The sequence below is a fragment of the Triturus cristatus genome, chromosome 11, assembly GCF_964204655.1.
Source record: "Triturus cristatus chromosome 11, aTriCri1.1, whole genome shotgun sequence".
In the NCBI taxonomy this organism is placed as follows: domain Eukaryota; kingdom Metazoa; phylum Chordata; class Amphibia; order Caudata; family Salamandridae; genus Triturus; species Triturus cristatus.
In genome coordinates, this window is record NC_140594.1 from 210700146 (window position 1) to 210721906 (window position 21761).

Below are 21761 nucleotides of genomic sequence, written 5' to 3' on the forward strand. Positions count from 1 at the left end.
TGATCTTGGTTCGCAGACCCACCACCGGGGATGGTATTGCTTGGGTATCTATTCTAAGGTGAGGAATCTAACTAACGTGTTTCTTTCAGATGAACAAGTTACTTACCTTCGGTAACGATGTATCTGTAAGAAACATTAGTTAGTTAGATTCCTCACTGACCCACCCATCCTCCCCGTTCTGCGAACTGACATCTAGGGTTAAGGTTATCCTTTTCAGGCCCCTAGATTTTATTTTTGGCACCAGTGTCGGTCTTTGCATGGTTCTGCGTTCCTGGCGCGGAAAGCTATGTACAAGAACTCACGTCAGCGCTCGAGGGCGGCGTCTAAGTACTCCGACGACGTCATTCCGGCGCACGACGCCGACGACGGACGCGGAGCCGCAGACGACGCCTAGCGACGCGCAAGGGGTATTGCTGACGAAAAATCTTCCGGATCCAGTCTGACGCCTGGGGATATTCTAAGGTGAGGAATCTAACTAACTAATGTTTCTTACAGATACATCGTTACCGAAGGTAAGTAACTTGTTCTTCCAGTCCTGGGAGGACCTGGCCTGGCAGTTCGGGCTGGACTGTTCCATTGGGCACAGGGTCAAGACTGAATTGCATATGGCTGGGTCCAAACTGGAATGGCATGGTGAGCAAAAAATGGATGGATTTAGGCCCAGATCTCTGTACTGGGGTGAATGTATGACATTGTTCTGCATTCTGTCCATCAATAGTTCTTTTTGGATTTGTCTCCCCGAGTGGGGACGGGTATGCTCAGACGTGAGTCCGGTGTTCTCCATGCCACTGGAATCAAGCTATCCTGGCTGAAGAGGGGTGAAACCCCGAAACCAGTCCTAGGATGCTTGTTTCCAGTCCAGGGAGGACCTGGCCTGGCAGTTCGGGCTCGACTGTTCCCATTGGGCACAGGTTAAAGACTGATTTGCATATGGCTGGGTCCAAACTGGAATGGCATGGTGAGCAAAAAAACGATGGATTTAGGCCCAGAACTCTGTACTAGGGTGAATGTATGACATTGTTCTGCATTCTGTCCATCAATAGTTCTTTAGGTCTCTCCTGAGCCAGCGCTTTAGCGCTGCTCTGGCGAGAGCTTTAGTAAACGGGGGATTTGGAAGTGCAAACTAGTGCTTTTCAGGCCTCCAAATACAGTGCATGTGCGCCGGGCGCGCGCACCATTTGTCAGCCTGCCGATTCACTCTCGCGGCTGCTTTGATGTTCTCAGTGAGCTGCGCGGCCACTGAGAACATCAAAGCGGCCACGAAAATGCTCACCATTTGCCACCCCCTCCCTAGGCGGCTTAGTAACAAACCAAACAAACTCCTGGCCAACTTCCTCAGAGCGTGACAGGCAAAAAGCTTCATACTAGTTTCAATTGTCTCCTGTTGCAGTTGTTTGTAAATGGTTACTTCTGATTCATTTACAGGCTTTGTTAGTCCCGGCTTAGTAACGCATTGTTTAACTCAGTTTATCGAAAGAGCACTGGTGGGACACCAGCTTTAGTAAGAGCAGGCACTTTTAATTTATTTAGAGCGCTATGCACGCTTTTACTTTTACAATGGGGCCACACAATGCACCCTTTAAGATTAATAGCATGGGAACACATGATAGTACACTCAGCACACAAACATAATTTTTTTTAACTTAAATTACGTACAGACCTGGAAACATTCAAACTATCAGCGCCTGTTCCACAAGTGCCACAGCTTCTTTTACTGCTCGCCAACCACAATTTCCACAGCTTTTATATTTGTACTCTGAGTTTCCTGTGTTGAAGGATATGAAAACCATCAATTGATTGTGTACGACGTTCGTTCTGTGATTGAGTTGGTTTATTGGAGAGCAGCTGATTTCTTAGATTAACATGTGCAATAGTTAATCGGCGAGCTGTATAAATTAGTGTCAAACTACGTTGCGTCCAAGAGCTTTATAGAGTCATGAAGCTTAGCGTCGGCATGCGCCCAGGCGGTGGGTAACTACTCCTTAGTAACTTAGAAATAAGATAATAAACAGTAAAATATTCTCTTTACTTTTATCATACTCGTCACTCTGGATCAATATTCATGCAATGAGGAGGGTAGTCCAAGTCTTTACCTTGAGCCAATTACCTGATTCACTCCATATTCAAATTATCTTTCGCAAACGTCATGATCGTTCCTCAAGTACAGAATTAACAAGCATTTGCAATGCAATAGGTCTCGTATTTATGCGAGTTTATGCTACTGACATTGTAAATGACAATGCCTTTTATTTGTTTTAAAAACCAAAACATAAATAAAAGGCATTGTAATTTTACAATGCCAATTGCTCAAACTCTTATAAATGCGAGACCTATTGCATTGCAAATGCTTGTTTTGCATTTGTCTCCACGAGTGGGGACGGGTATGCTCAGATGTGAGTCCCGTGCTCCTCATGCCACTGGAATCAAGCTATCCTGGCTGAAGAGGGGTGAAACCCCGAAATCGGTCCTAGGATGATTGTTTCCAGTCCAGGGAGGACCTGGCCTGGCAGTTTGGGCTGGACTGTTCCCATTGGGCACAGGGTCAAGACTGAATTGCATATGGCTGGGTCCAAACTGGAATGGCATGGTGAGCAAAAAAACGATGGATTTAGGCCCAGATCTCTGTACTGGGGTGAATGTATGACATTGTTCTGCATTCTGTCCATCAATAGTTCTTTTTGCATTTGTCACCCCGAGTGGGGAGGGGTATGGTCAGACGTGAGTCCCGTGCTCTCCATGCCACTGGAATCACGCTATCCTGGCTGAAGAGGGGTGAACCCTGAAACCGGTCCTAGGATGCTTGTTTCCAGTTCAGGGAGGACCTGGGGTGAATGTATGACATTGTTGTGCATTCTGTCCATCAATAGTTCTTTTTGCACTCCTTCTATCTGGATCGCACAAAACAGTTCTGGGTGGATGATCAACTTTTTATTGGTTACGTGACCAAAAAGAAGGGTCAGGCCGTACAGAAACGCACCATTTCTCGATGGGTAGTGTTGTGTATTAAGGCTTGTTACTCTCTGGCTAAAAAGAGCCTCCAACCGGGCTACGTGCTCACTTCACCAGGGTGACGGCAGCCACTACTGCCTTGGGAAAGGGAGTGCCTCTGAATGACATCTGCCTGGACAGCCAAGTCTGGAGAGCTGGCTTCTTTGGCCGTTCTGTTCTCCAGGATTTTCTGGTGTGATCTTGGTTCGCAGACCCACCACCGGGGTTAGTATTGCTGGGGTATCCATTCTACGGTAAGGAATCTATAACTAACGTGTTCCTTTCAGATGCACAAGTTACTTACCTTTGGTAACAATATATCTGTAAGAAACATTAGTTAGTTATAGATTCCTTACCGCCCCAACCTATCCTCCCCGTTCTGCGAACTGATTTCTAGGGTTAAGGACATCCTTTCAGGGCCCTAGTTTTGTGCACCAATTTTCAGTGTCTTGCATGGCTCTGCGTTTCTGGCGCGGAAAGTTGTGTACAGAACTGATGTCAGTGCGCGAGGGCGGCGTCTAAATAGCTACCGCAACGTCATCCCGACGACCACGAAGACGGACTCAGAACTGACCGACGCCACCTTCCGGTGTGCGGAGGTACTGCTGACGAAAAAACTTTCTGAATCCATTCTGACGCCGGGGGGGTAATTCTAAGGTAAGGAATCTATAATTAACTAATGTTTCTTACTGATATATCGTTACTGAAGGTAAGTAACTTGTGCTTTAAAATTTTTACACCGTCTATATTACACGCCAGCCAAAATGTATAAATATAAACTGCGTGACACAGATAGGTGAGATAGATGCGGCATGGCAGGTGCCGGCTTTCTCCATCTAGCATGGAGCTGCACAAGTATACATGCATATTGGCGACCGGTCTTTGGAGCTTTGTAGCAGATGACGTCGTTGTCAATTGTATAGTCTCCCATATTAGCGTTGTTAGGATATACGGAACTTATAGATAAGCCTTTTCATAGATACATTGCGCTGACGTTATTGATGGCCAAACGCCGAATTGCATGCAGATGAGGACGAGGGAGGACTTCGAAATTTAAAGATTGGATCACTGATTTAATATATTGTTACGAACAACAGTCTAACTATGCTGAACTGCTCCCCATGGCATTCCGTCCCAAAGATATATGGGACCCTTTGAAAAGCTACCTACTATCTCATCCGGTAGGTACAACTGCATATGTAATATGAACTGCATAATGTCTACCAGGATGAGTGGGATTGGGTTACCAATTGAGTCATGATCAGATCTCGCTATGATACCTTGTTATAAGTTTAGATCCCTGTTGTATGTTGTAATTTGTAATGTGGATATCTATCAACGTGAGAAACATACTGAACATTCCACTGTATTGCTCTTCTCCTATCCTATGTACTAGGCTGAGTGTTGCCAATGTGATGATCTACAATGCACTGTACATTACACCTTTTTAAAAGATGCACATAATTCCAGAAAATGCATATATATACGTCTGTAATGATTTCAAGCTGCATGTTTGCTATTTCTTATGCAAATCCAAAATCCAATAAATAAAATTAAAAAAATTTAAAAACAAAACTAACTCTGGGTCGGGGTGGACTAAGAGCAATAAGATGGCAGCGGAGATATTGACTTCAGGGATGGCGGGAACCTGATATGCCAGAGCTTCATACTGAACCAGGAAGTGGCGATTTCCACAATGTGGTGGAGAGGTTGTCGCCCATTATCGATTATCTCATGTAGTTAGAGCACCTTAATCACTGTAACTATGTGCAGCAACTTCGTGATTCGAACCCATTGAATGCTGTTGCTGCCGTCCAGTAATATAGCGGGGAAAGACCCAACTGTGATATCTGAGCCACCTGCCCCGTGATCTCTTGGAGTGTACCTGGCTCCCCCCGTCTATGCAAAAGCTATTGTGAGTGAAATACCTTAGAGAAGCATTTTGAGGTGGGCAACTTGCCAACCTACTCTCCACAGTGGGGATGCTCATGCTGCCTTTAAGGATACCTGGATGTAAGCGATCCTGGAGGGGGAGTGCGTTGACTAGTGCTACAGAGTAGGAGAAACGGCCTACCAGGGGACTATGAAAAAGGCCCCCAGTCACCACTCCTCTGTAACAACCTGCTGCTGATTTCATGTATGTACACTCTCAGTTCTTTTGATACATTAAATTGTTTCATGCAGTCTTCCCCTATGTAATGCGCAACACAGAAAGCCTGGAATATAACTCTCTAAAGGCCAAACTCACCATTTCCTAGCTGCTTTCCTGAGGTACAGTATTGGCACTATATACATCTTATAATAAATACATGTAACATATTTCCAAAATTAAGGGGAAAACAGGAAAAAGGCCTCAGCTTTCTAAGGGAGGACGAGTGGTCATTTTTTTTTTGATGGCTCCCAGGCAGTCTGAAATGCCCACTAGTTATCCTTTAGTGCAATTTAAATACCTACACAGAATTTACTTGACTCAACAACGTGTGGCGGATGCAGAGAAGCCCAAAACCATCCTGTCTCTAATTCATTACAAAGGTCGGGATTTTCTACATTTCAACCAGGTCATGCAGAATTTTCAAACTTATTTGGGAGGCTTTGATACAAACAGTCACTGGTCACCGATACACCTCACTCCAAACATAGCTCTAGTAAACCTGGTCAAGGATGAGGGATTGATGCATGATGAAAAAGTTTGTATGCAGTTATGTCTAGAAGTTGGGAAGAGACACATTGCCCCGAACTTGCGGAACCGTAATCACCCCACTATTTCCAGATAAAGCCAATATGCAACGCAGGCAAATGCCCCAGAAACATGACCGTGTATCGGATAAATGGTGGGAATACAGAGAAGAAGATATGATGTGACCATGAGAATATCAAATCCTGCTGTTGGACAGCCTAAAGTTATTGTGGGGGCATATGGACGTAGTGTGGATTACTTCATCTATAAGACTTGGCCAAGGATAATTGATGCGAAGGGTGGCCTGAACCCAGGATTGTCATTTGGGGATGTTGCTGGTTTTGGTGATTTGGTTCTATTTTACTCTGAAGATACTTACAAATAAAGTACATAAAATAGGCATGGTTATGTTTATTAATATGACTGATAGTGTTGGATGGTGATTCTACTGACATGACTGCACTTGGACATGCGGTACTCGGAAAGTGGTCCTGTAGTAAGCATTCTGTGTCATTGCTTTAGAACCACTAGAAAAATTGCAGTAATTTTGAGAAAAACACAGTTTTGGTAATGCACAAAAAGATATCCCGGGGCGTGGCCAACCAAGATGGCCGGGTGGGCGCAATTCCCGAGGGCTCTTCGCTATCGGCAGCGATCCTTTGAATCGCCAACGGATCCTAAACCTTCTACATAATCTACATACCCTCCAATCACTCTCATTGCCAGAAATAAAACTTGTTTCTTTCCCAGACAATTTTGATACGGCTACAGCATGTGTAGAGTTCTGGTCTAACATGATTCCACCAATAGTGTTAAAAGAAAGTGCAACGCTACATACAAGTGGATTAGACGTTATTGGAGTCAATCCTAAAATAAACACAGTGGTCTCCGTAAGCTCTACGGAGTTACCTAGGGGACAATTACATAAATTACAAAGTAATCATCAGAAGGTCCATCCATGCTTTACAACCGTAGATAAATAAAAAAAATTGTCTTGAAGATGGAGACAGGCAGATCCGGAACCATACCCCCCCTAATTCTGTAAAATCACCTAAAATCAATTCTTGGTCCTGGATCGCAAGTACTCTAAATGTTAATAGACCCGGGAAGAGGATCCAAACTCCCTTTTTAGCAAGATTGTTGATATTGTTTCCTGGAATATGGTAGGGTTGGAATCTTCAAAATTATCTTGTTTTCAGAGAAACCTCTCCAGCAATTGCCTGCCTTCAAGAGACCGGAGTCTTAAATAACTTCTATCAAAAGGACTACTTTGTCTTCGAAATTCCAGCAGCAAGGGTAAGACGTGGCCATGCAAAGGGTGGATTAGCAATTCTGTTATCAGAGAAAATCAATGGGGACTTTGAAATCCACTTGCCCTGTAAAAATGTCCAGTGCATCAAGTTAAAAATTCCAAATGAAAGTCCTTTCTCTGCAGATACACTATTCCTATTTAGCATCTATGTTCCTCCCGGCTTAGAATCCAAATCTCAATTGGTAAATGTCTTCGAGCTAGTTGAATCATCTAAAGAAACAGGTGGTAATCTGCAAATCCTTCTCATGGGGGACTTTAACGGCATGATAACATTCAGGAGAAAAGATCCTGTTGAAATATGGTCCTTTCGAAATCCATTCTTCCTGGAGTCCATAAAAGGCAAGAAATGAGGGAAAATGCTATTAGAATTAGTTAACGGACTTAATGGAGTGATCCTGAACTTTAGAACAGAAGGTGATGTCCCAGAAAAGTTTACAAGAATGGGAGTATTTGGCCCATCTATCTTAGCTGATGTTATCTGTAGCTACGATTTGTTTAAAAAAATCTCAGTACCAAAGTACCCATTTTACTTAAAGCAGCGACCATGCAATACTTAATCTAATTTGAGAGCAATTCTTAAGCTTCTCAGCCTTCAGGAACACATAAATCTCCACTCTACAGAAGTAATGGAAGAGACTCAATCAGAGTAGAAAAAACTATGGACACAAATTAGGTAGATCTGCAGGTGGCAGTTTCGCAAAAAGTTAACCAGCTATTCTGGCGCTTAATCGCCAAAGCAAGTGGAGGCCGAAAATCTCTAAATGCATCTCTGTTTTCCCAAATCAAATTGGGAAAGTATCTTCTCGAGCTCTACAAAGCCAATCCAGATGAATTTTGTAATAGCTAATGAGCTAATTTGAAGCATAAAAACTAAACTGAACATCGGATAATTGCACCTACTGAGGAACAAATTCTAATATATATTAGGAGGGCTAGAGCCTCTGCAGCGATGGGCAAGACAAGATCCTGTAATAGTTCTCAAAAGCAACCCTGGAGGATGGTGCAAGTTTCTGGCTTCACTTTTTAGTTACAGCTACAATACTGGCCAAATCCCCAAATCATGGATCAGGAGCATAGTCATTCACCTCTTGAAGAGAGGCTCCTGCCTCTTTCCCAGAAAATGTAGATAAATCGCACTCCTGGATGCAACTGGGAAAATCTGTTGCTGCAAGTATTTTAGAGCTTCTGAAAGACTGGGCTTTTTCCAGGGAAGCGATTCCGATGTACCAGGCAGGTTTTCGTCCTAAAAACTCTGTCATTGATAACATTGAACTTTTGCCAACAATAATTGACAAGTATGTTATAACGAAGTTGCAGATAGTCTACAACCTGTTTGTTGACTTTTCAACAGCCTTTAATCGGGTCGATGACCTACCTTATGGAAGAAAATGGAGAAAATATGGATCCCTGATGACTTACTAAGATTAATTGGAACTTTGCATACAGAAACGTGGTGCAAAGTCCAGTTGGGAGGAGAAAATCGCTTAACCGACAAGATAGCTACTTTGAATGGCCTTATGCGTGCTTGCTCCTATATTGTTCTCCTTATTTGTAAGTGATTTACTGGAGTGCTTAGTAGGAATAAAGAATTTCCCCCTAAAATTGCCTCCCATGACATGCACACTTTAATATATGCAGTCGATGTAATTGTATTTGACTTAACACAGATCGGCTTGCAGCGTAGCCTAGATGCACTCTTCATATACACCGAAGAACATTTTCTGAAAGTTAATATCTCTAAAACAAGAGTGTTTTCATTTAGTAGAATGAAACATCATATCCATTTTAATAAAAAATTAGGAGGGGAAAAAGTAGAGGTAATAAAGGCGTGACACTTAAGAGTATTCGCACAGATGCTTGAAAATAATACTCCTCTTCGGCACTTGGAATTTCAGGCTACTGCCCTTGTGTAAGTGCATTAAAGAGCTTTTATTCTTCCTCAGGAAAGAGACATTTGTATCCACTCTTGGAAATATACAGAGCTTAAATCCCTCCCACTTGGAAGTACAAACTAGAATATCTACCTATAAATAAATGGCATATTCTGAATAAAAGCGAAGGGAAATTAATAAGGATAATAACCACTACTAGTCAGGCTACTCTGGTCCGGTCCTTCGATTACAATTGTCGCTGTGCCTATAGAAATGCCTTGGCCAACACAATCAGATGGGCTTATAATATGTTACTTTGAGAAAAATATGCTTTGAAAGGTCTTCTAAAGTATGAAACCTTTGAGTTTGGTTTGTGTAGTTAAACATTTAATGAATATCTTGCAGTAGCTTTAATACACTTCAATTGCACCACATCACTTTTACAGTCTTGGTCGAGGGCACAATTAAAGACATTTTGAAAAAATATGACACCGCTCCTTAGCTTTGACCTAGACTCTGCTTACTGCTCTCAACTATCCCATTCAAGGTGTTATTTGAGATTTACTCTTGAACACAGTGTTCGACATGTATCATCATGTTTAGTGTAGGGATCTTGCCTTTAGAAGGCTGTATTAAGTATTGGGATAAAACAAGCGACAAATCAGGATCATGTAAGCTTTGTAATGCAGGAGAACAAGATCTAGCCCACGTGTTATATATTTGGCTGAATAAAGATTTAATAGAAGCTATACTTTGTTCTTAGAACCCTATATGTTTTAGACATAATGCATTTACCGTTAAGGATTTTTCTGCCTTAATTCACCTCCAAATTAACTTATCTGCCACAATCAGTTTACATTTGTCAATTTGTTTTCCATTGTTTTAGATAGAAATTGTACTTATTGTTATTAAGTTTTACAACAATGTATTTCCTTGTATTTATTCTAATTGTTGACCTCGGTAGCGGTCTAAACCAATCGATAAAACTTGAAATGTGAAATGAACGAGTGTTCCGCGGCACTGCTACAGATTAATCAAGATATTGACATAACCCAGTGAAATTACTTACTATTTCATGCAGCACTCATGTCTGCAAGTCTCCCGACATCTGAAAAAGCCAAATGGGGGCTCACTAGGTCAGGGATGCCAGAGGATTGGAGGCCACCTGGAACCTGAGAGGGACGCAAGTAGGCCGCAGGCCTCCGGGCTGCTTGAAATGAGTGGAGACCTTGGGGACTCCCTACGCAAGTGGAGCGATGATCTAGAGTACCGTCCTGCTCGACTCTCGATCAGCCCCGGTCCCGGGAAAAGGGGGTACGCGAGTCCATGCTTGGTGACTGGAGCTCGCCCTGAGGGAGGACTCTTCTGGAGAGAGACCACCCAGATCCAGAGTTGTGTTGGACCTCTGTGGCCCTGGATTTTAGACAGCCCCAGCGAGTCCTTGAAAGCAGTAGGAGTGAGCAGACTGGCCAAATCGGATAGCACCAGTCGCCAAGTAATACCTGACCTCAAGATGGCAGCCCCCCGGGGATCCAGATTGGGCTTTGTGGCCAGCGGCCCTCTGATGGTAGGAACTGCGGAGATGGGAGTTGCGGCTGGTGAAGCTTGGAGAAGGAGGCCTGTGAATTGAGAGGACCTTGGGGCAACATTGAGGAAGTAGCGCCCATGTTTGAACTCCAGTAGGCACATCTGCTTATCCGAAGACGGTGCAGCCCTGCTACTTTTTGCACGAGAGAAGCAGAGGCTGAGAACCGGGCTGTGAATTTTGGTGGTCCTAACTACCATCCCCCATGGTGGGGTTGGCCCGCTAGATCATCTCCTCCCTAGGGGGACTATGATTGTGGAAATATGGATTTTTCTGGTCAGTTATGTCCCCTATCTTGGACCCCAACGGTTCTATGTGCATGTTACAAGTACATGTATGCTCCCTCCAGTTCCAGTTATGAAGACGCAAACACATGTGCGTCCACCGTCAACATGTCCTCTGTCAGATCCGCCATGAATAGGCCGGATATTCCATTCCTAAGTACGAAAGGCCACCGGCTTTATATGGTTCACTTATGCCATTTTACAGTCCAGGCAAGTAGGCCCTGATTCTGTCATCGAACTCTTCTTGCCTTCTGCCTCTGAAAACTCCAGTCTGAGCCTGCATCTGTGACCATGAACTTTGTCTCATTCTCTGCGCGGCTCACGAAGCCTGACATCAGCCTATTCTCTGCCAAGAACTGTATTTCACCTTCGAGTTATCTGCTTCGCCCCTCAGCCGATGCATTCCTGTCTAGTAGTTTAAGTAAACATTCTTCCAGCTACCGAGCAAAGGCTCGGCTTCTCTGTCTTTTTGCAAGTAATTCATAGTCCTGTTACCATGGAATATTCCTACCCCCTCGCATTTAGTGTAGACACTTAGACGCTTGTGCACGCACACACAGTCAGTATAGAATAGATTTTGTCCAAGAGTCCTTCTTTTGTGGATAACATAGTTCTTTAAACATAGGATGTTAGATATGATTTGGGATTAGGTTGACTTGACCCCCCAGACTTTTCGTCTCCACATGTAGAGCTAAATGTCAAGTCCCCTTCACCCCCTAGTTGCACGTCAATCACACGTCATGCTGCTGCGCGCGCATCTATGCCAAGTATTATCTTATAGATCCACCTATATATGACATCATAACCAATTATGTTCCTTTTTACTCCTTATTACACCCATTTTCGGTTACGCATATGAATCGTCATTTTCCTTATCAATTGTTACGCCTACTGTATTCGCTTCATTGTAATGTATGTACTATAAAAGTCATTTCTTGTCAATAAAGTATGTACTTCACTTCCTGAACCTTCGTGGTGACGGAACTTGGAGCAACCGATTATAATCGTTCATTGGAATAAAGCCCATTCCGAACCTCTAATACCACGGATTCTGCCTCTCATTTTACTGAGCTATTTTATTATGTTCCCGCATCAAATTAAGTCCCGGTAAAGGAATTTTATTTACCACATGAATGGCGCCCGAACAGGGACACTTTCTCATCTCACGCGCCGGCGGTGAGTTGCAGGCCCGGTTTCCTGCCACAGCTGGACGGACAATAACGCGTACCAGCAGGATTTCCTGTATCTCCCTCCGGTCAAGCGGGGGCGACTGAGGCTGCGATCAACACCCAGACGAGGCGGTGAGAAGTGCGAAGTATCCCGACCAGAGCCTAGCTGAGAGAGCAAGATCCGAGGTGTACAGAGGCCCACCAGTTTCCGAAGTCCCAAGTCGAGTCCAGTGTCCAACGAGTCGAGTCGAGTCCAGTCCGGTCCAAGTTCAGTCTCCGAGGCCTTCCGTTTCCGAAGCTACCCGGTGAGTACCATTGCTGGGGAGGCATTTCTGACGTGCACATAGGTTGTGCCGGTCAAGACGGGTTTGGGTACACAAATCCGGTCTACACTGTTTTAGCAGTGTATATGTACTGTTTAGCAGTATATCAAGTATTCCGAAGTATCTAGTTATTGTCAAAGAATTATGCTTGGTGATTAGTTATGCAGACGATCATCATTGTAGGTTATTTTTAAAGGTTAAAAAAAAAAATGTTTAATGTTTAATGTGTCAAACGTCCGGCATATTGTGGTATGAATGGTTGTTCATTATTGTGCTTTTGTACTAAGTGTGTTCAAGATTAAGTATCAGATCAGTTCTCAATATGCCGCTCTTTTCGAAACTAAGACAGATCACTACAAGAAAAGGGGTACTCGAAGAAGCCGTTCCTATTCCTCCTAGGGACACTCCAGGGTACTTCATGTATCATAAACATGGCTTAGATGCTATATTATTTCTTGATCTATGGGTAGACTACACCAAGGAATTACCAGAAAGTCAGAGGTGGCCCGCAGCGGGGACCTGGGATGCAGAGTGCATCGTGAAAGTAGAGGAAGAATTATGGAAAAAGAAAGCTAGACAATCACAGAAAGATGCCATTGAATTATGGCGTAAAGAATCACATAGACGAACAGAAAAAGCACGTAGACAGGAAGAGAAGAGTAAAGAGAATTCCAATAAAGTTCAAGAAAATCTATTAATTGAGGAAGGTATCCGAGTGAAATCAGAACAAGTAGACAGACAAAGAAATGCCCTTATGAATGGTATGTATCCCCTTCTGGCCGAAGGATTACCTAAGGCTACTCCAGAGATACCGAAAGACTTGCCACCCCCATTATTCCCAATAAAGGTACATCCTAAGGGGCATCCTAGAACCGCAGAAGATGTTTTTCTTTCCTCATATTTAGATGACGCAGCTCCCGAGTATGCTAATTCCGCCCCACATAGACCACCTATCAGGGAGGTTCAACGCCAAGATCCGGTACCCGTATCTCTACAGCAACGAGTTCCGGCAAGCACATCTGTTTCTACATCTGTTCCCACAGCTGCTTCTATAGCTGTGTCCACACCTATAGTTGCTGTGTCACGTTCGACGAATCCTTTCACGCCCGACACCCCAGATGGGGCTACGGGAGGTGCTAGCAACATCTTTTCTACGCCACCCAGAATAAATAAACTTACTTTTCAAGAGTCAGCACATTCACGTACACCCAAACTCATAAATGCCCGTACGCTTAAGGAACTTCTGATAGATTGTAGATATGACCCTGTGCCCGGAAAAGAGGACGAAATGACCCTAGCATCATTACGTATCAGACGAGCCGCAGTGTATTTAGGGAAATTACCAGGAATGACTGCACATCTAGATAAAATATACCATTTTGTCCAAACAGGGCGAGATCCAGAATGTATTAACAGAGCTATGGAATACCAGAAAGTGGAAATACAGGGGGAACTGTTGCGTTTCCTTATAAATTGTGTGATCAGAAATGAAGACCGACCGGGGGTAGACCCGGAAGCAATGCAAATTCTTACCAGATGGAGTCAGAATATATCAGAAGGAAGACATGATAAGCAGAATTGTATAATAGCCATGTGCCGAAAGATCCGTAAAGAAATAGAACGCCTACACGAAGAAAGATTAGCGGTAGACGAGTTCGAACAAAACGAGGAGGAAGGGTCAGGACTGCCCACAGGACAGTCAGAAACTATAGCCTATGTAGGTAGAGGAAGATCTTGTAATAGTAATAGATGTCTTATTGACCCGATACGTCCGATATGTCCAGACAATAACAGGGGTTTCCCAACACCCATAGTCCATATAAGGTCTAACGAGCATTCGTTCCAAGCCGCCGACAAACTACTCCGAGAACGAAGGGGTTATCATTTTCTCGATTCTATGGATGAACAAGAATTAGCCAGGTCAGCTGTCCATTGGGTTGACAGTCCCGGAAAATATAGTGATGATACAGTAGCACGCACATTTTTGAATCTCACCCCAGATGAACAGCGTTTAGCTGGGATTTATATGATTCAACAACTCATTATACTATATCAGAGTCAACATTCAGATCCTGGTCCCTTACCTGATATATTGACCGAATTACTCACGAATAGATGGAGAGGTTCAGGTACTAAATTAATTAAAGAAATTCTAGAATCAAGAAAGCAGTATATTCTTTTTGTATGTTCAGATCGTGTCTCATTGCCCATCAAGGAAAGAACCACGTATTACATGGACAGACAGAATCCCTTACAAGAAGTGCACCCAATAAAGGGCGAGGACAACGAGTTTAAGCGCGTATTTGTATATACGCCCATATCAAAAATAGAATTGTTAGAAATGAAGAAAGTGGTACCCAGTCATGACAAAGATCCAGCGGGTTTTCACCGAGAAATTAAAGACATGTTACTCATGGGAGAGTATACCTATCCCGACATTATGACAATATTAAAGGTATTGATGCCTGCTGGCATTTATGAGAAACTCAGGGAAAAAGAGTGGGAGGTAGGAGACCAAAAGATAGAATGGTCAGTATTAGAAGCAGAAGAAAAGGCCCGAACTGCAGGAGCAGGACTTGGGGATAAAACTAAAGCACTACCAGGTTTATTAGTACAGGTACTGCCACGTTTATTAACTACGAAAAAGGAAGATTGGGGTACAATTTCAGCCTGTAAACAGAAGCAAGATGAAGACACTAGTGATTACTATGCCCGATTTGAAAAATGTTTTGGTATAAATAGTGGCATAAAAGCGAGTAGCGAATCATACCCACATCTGTTTGTAACAAAATTAGTAGAAAATGCCCTGCCCCAAGTAAAGAATAGAGTATTAAAATTCGAGAGTACCTGGCAAGGTAACACTCCATCACAAATGTTACAAATGTTACAGTACCATCACAATAGAATCAGAGAGGAACAAGATCATGAACAAAGACGCATGAAAGACACGAAAATGAAAATGCTAGTCTCTCAGACAGTTCCAGCTGAAGGACATAAGAAGGGTATGACACATTCCGGTGATTCAGCCGGACCTGTAAAAGGGACATGCAATTATTGTAAAAAGCCAGGTCATTACGTACACGATTGTCCAGTTTTGAAACATAATATCGCCATAGGTAAAACACAAGAAAGATCACGGCCACCTAGACAGGACCAGAATGAACAAGGAGCTCCGCAGCATGCACAGTCCATGCCAGCTTCACAACAATCTGTACAGTTTGTGCCAGCTGCACCAGCGCTGCCTGTTGCTGCCACACAAACCACGACACGACAACTGTACCAGACCGCACAGTACGACTATCCTGATTATCAACGATACGCATGAACCAGCCTAGAGAGGGAAGTTGACTTACCCCTTATCGAGATCCCTGTAGATCAAGAAGGACCTTATGTACATAGTGAATTATTAGGCCAAGACAGAAAATTTTTACTCGATACAGGGGCAAGTCGAACAACCATAAAACGTAGTGAAGTTCCAGGGGCACCCCTCTCAGGCTCTCAGAATATTTCCCTTGGTTTTTCAGGAAAACCTATTGTTAATGAAGTGTCACAACCTCTTCCACTTACGATAGGACCTTTGACCCGAACTACCGATTTATTGCTTACTAAATCATGTCCAGAAAACCTGTTAGGAATAAAAACATTGAAAGCTCTAGGAGCTATAATATGTTGTTCTCCGGAAGGAGTAAGATTGTTTTTACGTGATTTTAAAGGTCACTATGTATCTAGAGACATGGATCCCCGACTACAGACTTTACCTACACATCTATGGGCACAAGGCCCTACTGATGTTGGTTGCATGAATATTACACCATATCGAGTTACATTAAAGGCAGGAGTGGTACTACCACGAATGCGACAATACAAGTTACCACCAGATGCTGTAGTGGCTTTACTACAAATCATTGACGAGCTCATTGCCCAAGGAGTGGTTGTAGAAACAGACTCCAATGTATGTAATTCACCGATAATTCCGATTCTTAAACGAACAGATCCAAAGGCCCCGCCAGTATATCGATTGGTTATTGATCTGCGCGAATTAAACAAATGCATTGTGCCACAATTCCCTGTGGTCCCCGATATCTCATCATTATTGACAGCCATTGATTCCGAAGCGACATTCTTTACTGTAATCGATCTCAAGAATGCCTTTTTCAGCGTCCAAATAGATCCGGAAAGCCAATATTTGTTCGGATTTAGTTTAAATGGACGTAGCTTTAAATTCTCACGCGCACCTCAAGGATTTACAGAAAGCCCCAGCATCTATAGCCAAGCACTGAAACGAGAACTTGACAGTATCTACATGCCAGTTAACACTGCCTTGCTTCAATATGTCGATGATCTGCTGATCACCGCCCGAAGCGAACCCGAATGTGAAAAAGCATCACTGACAGTTTTACAGTTTCTAGCCGAAAAGGGGCACAAGGTGTCCCCTTCTAAGCTGCAATTCTGTGTCCAGCGAGTTATTTATCTTGGACACTCGCTGTCCAAGGAGGGAAGGCAGCTTACACCAGACCGCATTCAGTTAATAGCTAACATGCCAATACCCAAGACACAAAAGGAGGTGCGGGCTTTCATAGGCCTCACTTCATATTGTAGACAGTGGATCCCTCAATACGCATTTCTAGCAAAACCACTCATTCAGTTGACAACACAGGAGGCAGCCACATCGACTGTTCTCCCTTGGACTCAGGAACATACACAAGCTTTTGAAAGCCTAAAGAAAGCTTTATGTCAAGCACCTGTTTTAGCAACACCATGTTACAGAAAACAGTTTACACTCTTTGTTACAGAACGCGAAGGTACTGCCCTGTCAGTACTCACACAGGAACAAGCAGGAGCACACAAACCATGTGCTTATTTTTCTAGCACATTAGATCCAGTAGCTCAGGCTTTGCCTGCGTGCCTGAAATCAGTGGCAGCGACAGCATTAGCAATCAGACAAAGCGATGCCATAGTGTTAGGACATCCATTGACAGTTCAAGTACCACATGCAGTAGAGGTTCTTGTAAATAGAACGCAAACACAACACTTGACTATAGCGCGACTTACAGGGTACGAACTTACATTGTTTCAACCGCACATAGAAATCAGACGCTGTAACACATTGAATCCTGCCACACTTTTGCCAGTAACCGGAACAGACCCACTAGCCCATGACTGTATTGAAGTTATCACTATCACGACGAAACCCAGACAAGACTTGACAGATGTTCCATTGTCAGATCCAGACCTGACGTTGTATGTAGATGGTTCATGTATGAGAACAAGTACAGGAGAGTTGGTGGCTGCTTACGCAGTCACAACAGATACTGAAGTCATTGAAACTAATCGTATAAATACTTTGTCAGCTCAAGCCGCAGAGCTTATTGCTCTGACACAAGCCTGTATTCAAGCCACAAGTAAAAAAGTCAACATATACACTGATTCACGTTATGCATTCGGAGTTGTACATGACTTCGGCGTGCTGTGGCGAGAGAGAGATTATTTAACTTCCCACGGTGCCCACATTCAGCACGGACCCCTCATTCATGCCTTATTAGATGCGATACATCTACCGATTGCAATATCGATTATGAAATGCAAAGCACATACGAAGGTTACTGATATCATTTCTCAAGGCAATGATCTAGCCGACAGAACAGCTAAACAGACTGCTCAAACTCAAACATCCGACATGACAAAGACAATAGTCCCGATGCCGACACATTGTATGACAGTTAAAGATCCTACTTTTGACGTAATTGACATCCAGACACATGCTACACCAGATGAAATAAAGAAATGGACCGAATTAGGAGGAATCCAAACGGATCAAGGATGGTTGATGAAGGAAAAGTCTGTGTGGTTCCTCCCTGATTCAATGGTCCAAGTCATTATTAACACTATCCATAGTCCAGCGCATCTAGGAGAGAAAGCTATGCTAGACAGCATTCAACATATTTGGTTCAACAAGCATTTACGAGCTGCAGCCAAACAAAAGGTCCGTACCTGTATGATCTGTTGCCAGTTCAACCCAGGAAAAAGTGTTCCCGTAGAACAAGGTGGATTTCATCCTCCTAATCACCCTTTTGAAGTCCTCCAGATGGATTATATCCAGATGGAACGATGTCGAGGATTCAAATATGTTCTCGTAGTTGTCTGCGCTCTGTCCCGCTGGACGGAGGCATACCCGGTTTCAGATTACACTGCCCCGACTACTGCCAAACAGTTAGTTCGAGAATTCTTCCCACGATACGGTTTACCACGTGTTGTTCACTCAGATAACGGCCAGCCGTTCTCATCCGAATTAATGAAACATGTTTCACTTTTGTTAGGTTATCAGTGGAAATTCCACTGTGTCCGACACCCTGAGGCAGCAGGTCTCGTAGAAAGACATAATCAGACACTGAAAATTAGATTGTCCAAAATATGCAGGGAGAAAGGTGTCGACTGGGTAGTAGCACTACCAGTTGCACTCTTTTTCACAAGAATGGTAGCACACTCTCGAACAGGGCTATCCCCGTATGAGGTGATCTTCGGCAGACCACCAAATATGTGGGGGACGCCTATACCACGCAAAATAACTGATATTGACTGTAATATGCTGACATATTATTTGGCTTCCTTGATGTCTGCACTACAATCTTGTCGTTCACAGGTAGCTGCAGCCTTTCCCGACAACACTGAGGTGAAACCCCATGACGTAATTCCGGGGGACCTCGTCCTTGTGAGGAATTTCGACCGAAAGACTCAGCTGGAGCCCAGGTGGAAGACACCCAAGTTGGTCTTGCTAACCACAAGGACAGCCGTGAAGATTGAAGGCAGGAAAGGATGGATTCACTCAAGTCATATCAAGAAATTTCATGGACTTTCTTCAGATGTAAACAGCCCACCTCATGTGTCCTCACCAATTGACTCAAAACTACCTCTGGCTGAGACCGACAGTAAAGAACTCTACAAACTAAAATTAAGGCCTAGGCCGTCGGACGATTTGATTGTTTAAGTCCTCTCCTAGGTGAAGCGGTTGAATCTGTCTCCGACATGTATCGCCTAGACCTGAATCATGGACAGTCGCGAAAAATGATGAAACGACAGGCGTATTGTAAATCACTGCGTAGCCATTGCATAGTGACATTATTAATCTTGTTTTTTTTAAGTCTTTTAATAATTATTGCAAGTATATTGTTGCACATATATTACCCTATTGCCAGAAACGTTTACAATGTTACTACTGAACATTCTTTTAGTGACCTACCGCCACATGAATTGTCTTATAGACTTGCGCTGCGCAATAACACTTTCATTAGTATGTTACATCATTCCCATCAGACTAGTAATGCAACTAATTGTTGGGTGTGTGGCCGGCTCCCTCCCTATCAGAATTATGAAGGAGTCCTGCCTTTCTTTCCACATCCGTTTACACATAATGGCTCCTGTGGAGCATGGTTTAGTTTAATCAATTCCATAAACTCAGACACAGCAGTTTATCAAGACCATTGGGTATGGGGAAATTTGAACCTAGTTTTATTCAAGGTCTGTTACCCTGACAAGGAGGGTCGCCCCAAAGGAACAGGAACTGATCTAGAAAATGAAGTATATGGATTAGGTAACTTTACTCCTAATCTCATGGTTCTAAATGTCGAATCCGAAGTTGAACTAGTTTTACCAACCATGTCAGTATTCCCAGCGAAAGGTGAATTGTGTGTAAGAAAAGTTGGTTCCATACATATGGGCCATAGTAAATGCACTACTACAGTAGAATTCAGTGATCAAAGCAAATCTTCATTTAGAGCTTATCGCCACTCCTACTTTATATGTGGTCAGACTGCATATATGCGTCTACCTCTAGATTGGGATGGTACCTGCTACATTGCATTCCTTTTGCCACCTGTTTTCCTAGCTCCTCCTGAATATTATAGAAACATTCATTTAGTACACAACAGAGAGCGGAGAGATCTCCCGATAGTCGATTACACTGAAACAGCATGGGAAAAATACACAGATTTCAATAAAGGCATCTTTCCCTATATAGGTACTGTTACTAATAGTAAGCTGATACGTAGATTAACTAGAACCCTTGAAGCAGTAGTAAATGAAACTATTTCCGCCTTAGGCAATTTAACAGAAGAGCAGTCTGCTATGCGGATTGTTGTGCTTCAAAATCGTCTTGTCCTTGACGTCATCCTGGCTGATAGGGGCGGAGCTTGTAGGGTCATCGGATCAAGCTGCTGCGTATTCATACCAGAAAATTCGCCATCTGTATATAAAGCTATAACTCGCCTTCATAAGATTGTAAGCCAGATACACCAGAACCCAGGCACCTGGACTTGGTCCGGTTGGTTTTGGAGTGTGATATCAGCCTGGGGATGGAGAGTTCTATCCTTCCTAGGTATTGGCCTTCTCATATTATTCAGTTGCTGCTTATGCCTGCAATGTGGACCAGCGATTTGTGGTCTGTGTGCCACATCGTGCATTCCACATCAAGATTTTCATTCAAGATCCCGGAAGAAGAAAGAAGAACAAATGATGCTATATGAACAGATCAATGGATTAATGAAGATTGATATCTCTTGACGGGCAAGTAGGGGACAAGGAGGGAATGTGGAAATATGGATTTTTCTGGTCAGTTATGTCCCCTATCTTGGACCCCAACGGTTCTATGTGCATGTTACAAGTACATGTATGCTCCCTCCAGTTCCAGTTATGAAGACGCAAACACGTGCGTCCACCGTCAACATGTCCTCTGTCAGATCCGCCATGAATAGGCCGGATATTCCATTCCTAAGTACGATAGGCCACCGGCTTTATATGGTTCACTTATGCCATTTTACAGTCCAGGCAAGTAGGCCCTGATTCTGTCATCGAACTCTTCTTGCCTTCTGCCTCTGAAAACTCCAGTCTGAGCCTGCATCTGTGACCATGAACTTTGTCTCATTCTCTGCGCGGCTCACGAAGCCTGACATCAGCCTATTCTCTGCCAAGAACTGTATTTCACCTTCGAGTTATCTGCTTCGCCCCTCAGCCGATGCATTCCTGTCTAGTAGTTTAAGTAAACATTCTTCCAGCTACCGAGCAAAGGCTCGGCTTCTCTGTCTTTTTGCAAGTAATTCATAGTCCTGTTACCATGGAATATTCCTACCCCCTCGCATTTAGTGTAGACACTTAGACGCTTGTGCACGCACACACAGTCAGTATAGAATAGATTTTGTCCAAGAGTCCTTCTTTTGTGGATAACATAGTTCTTTAAACATAGGATGTTAGATATGATTTGGGATTAGGTTGACTTGACCCCCCAGACTTTTCGTCTCCACATGTAGAGCTAAATGTCAAGTCCCCTTCACCCCCTAGTTGCACGTCAATCACACGTCATGCTGCTGCGCGCGCATCTATGCCAAGTATTATCTTATAGATCCACCTATATATGACATCATAACCAATTATGTTCCTTTTTACTCCTTATTACACCCATTTTCGGTTACGCATATGAATCGTCATTTTCCTTATCAATTGTTACGCCTACTGTATTCGCTTCATTGTAATGTATGTACTATAAAAGTCATTTCTTGTCAA

General features: G+C 43.4%; 1 protein-coding gene across 9 annotated transcripts in view; it reads left to right on the forward strand.

Annotated features, from left to right (window-relative positions):
- Positions 1-21761, forward strand: part of ACACB (acetyl-CoA carboxylase beta) — a 2187049-nt gene that overhangs the window by 1556098 nt on the left and 609190 nt on the right. The window lies entirely within an intron of this gene.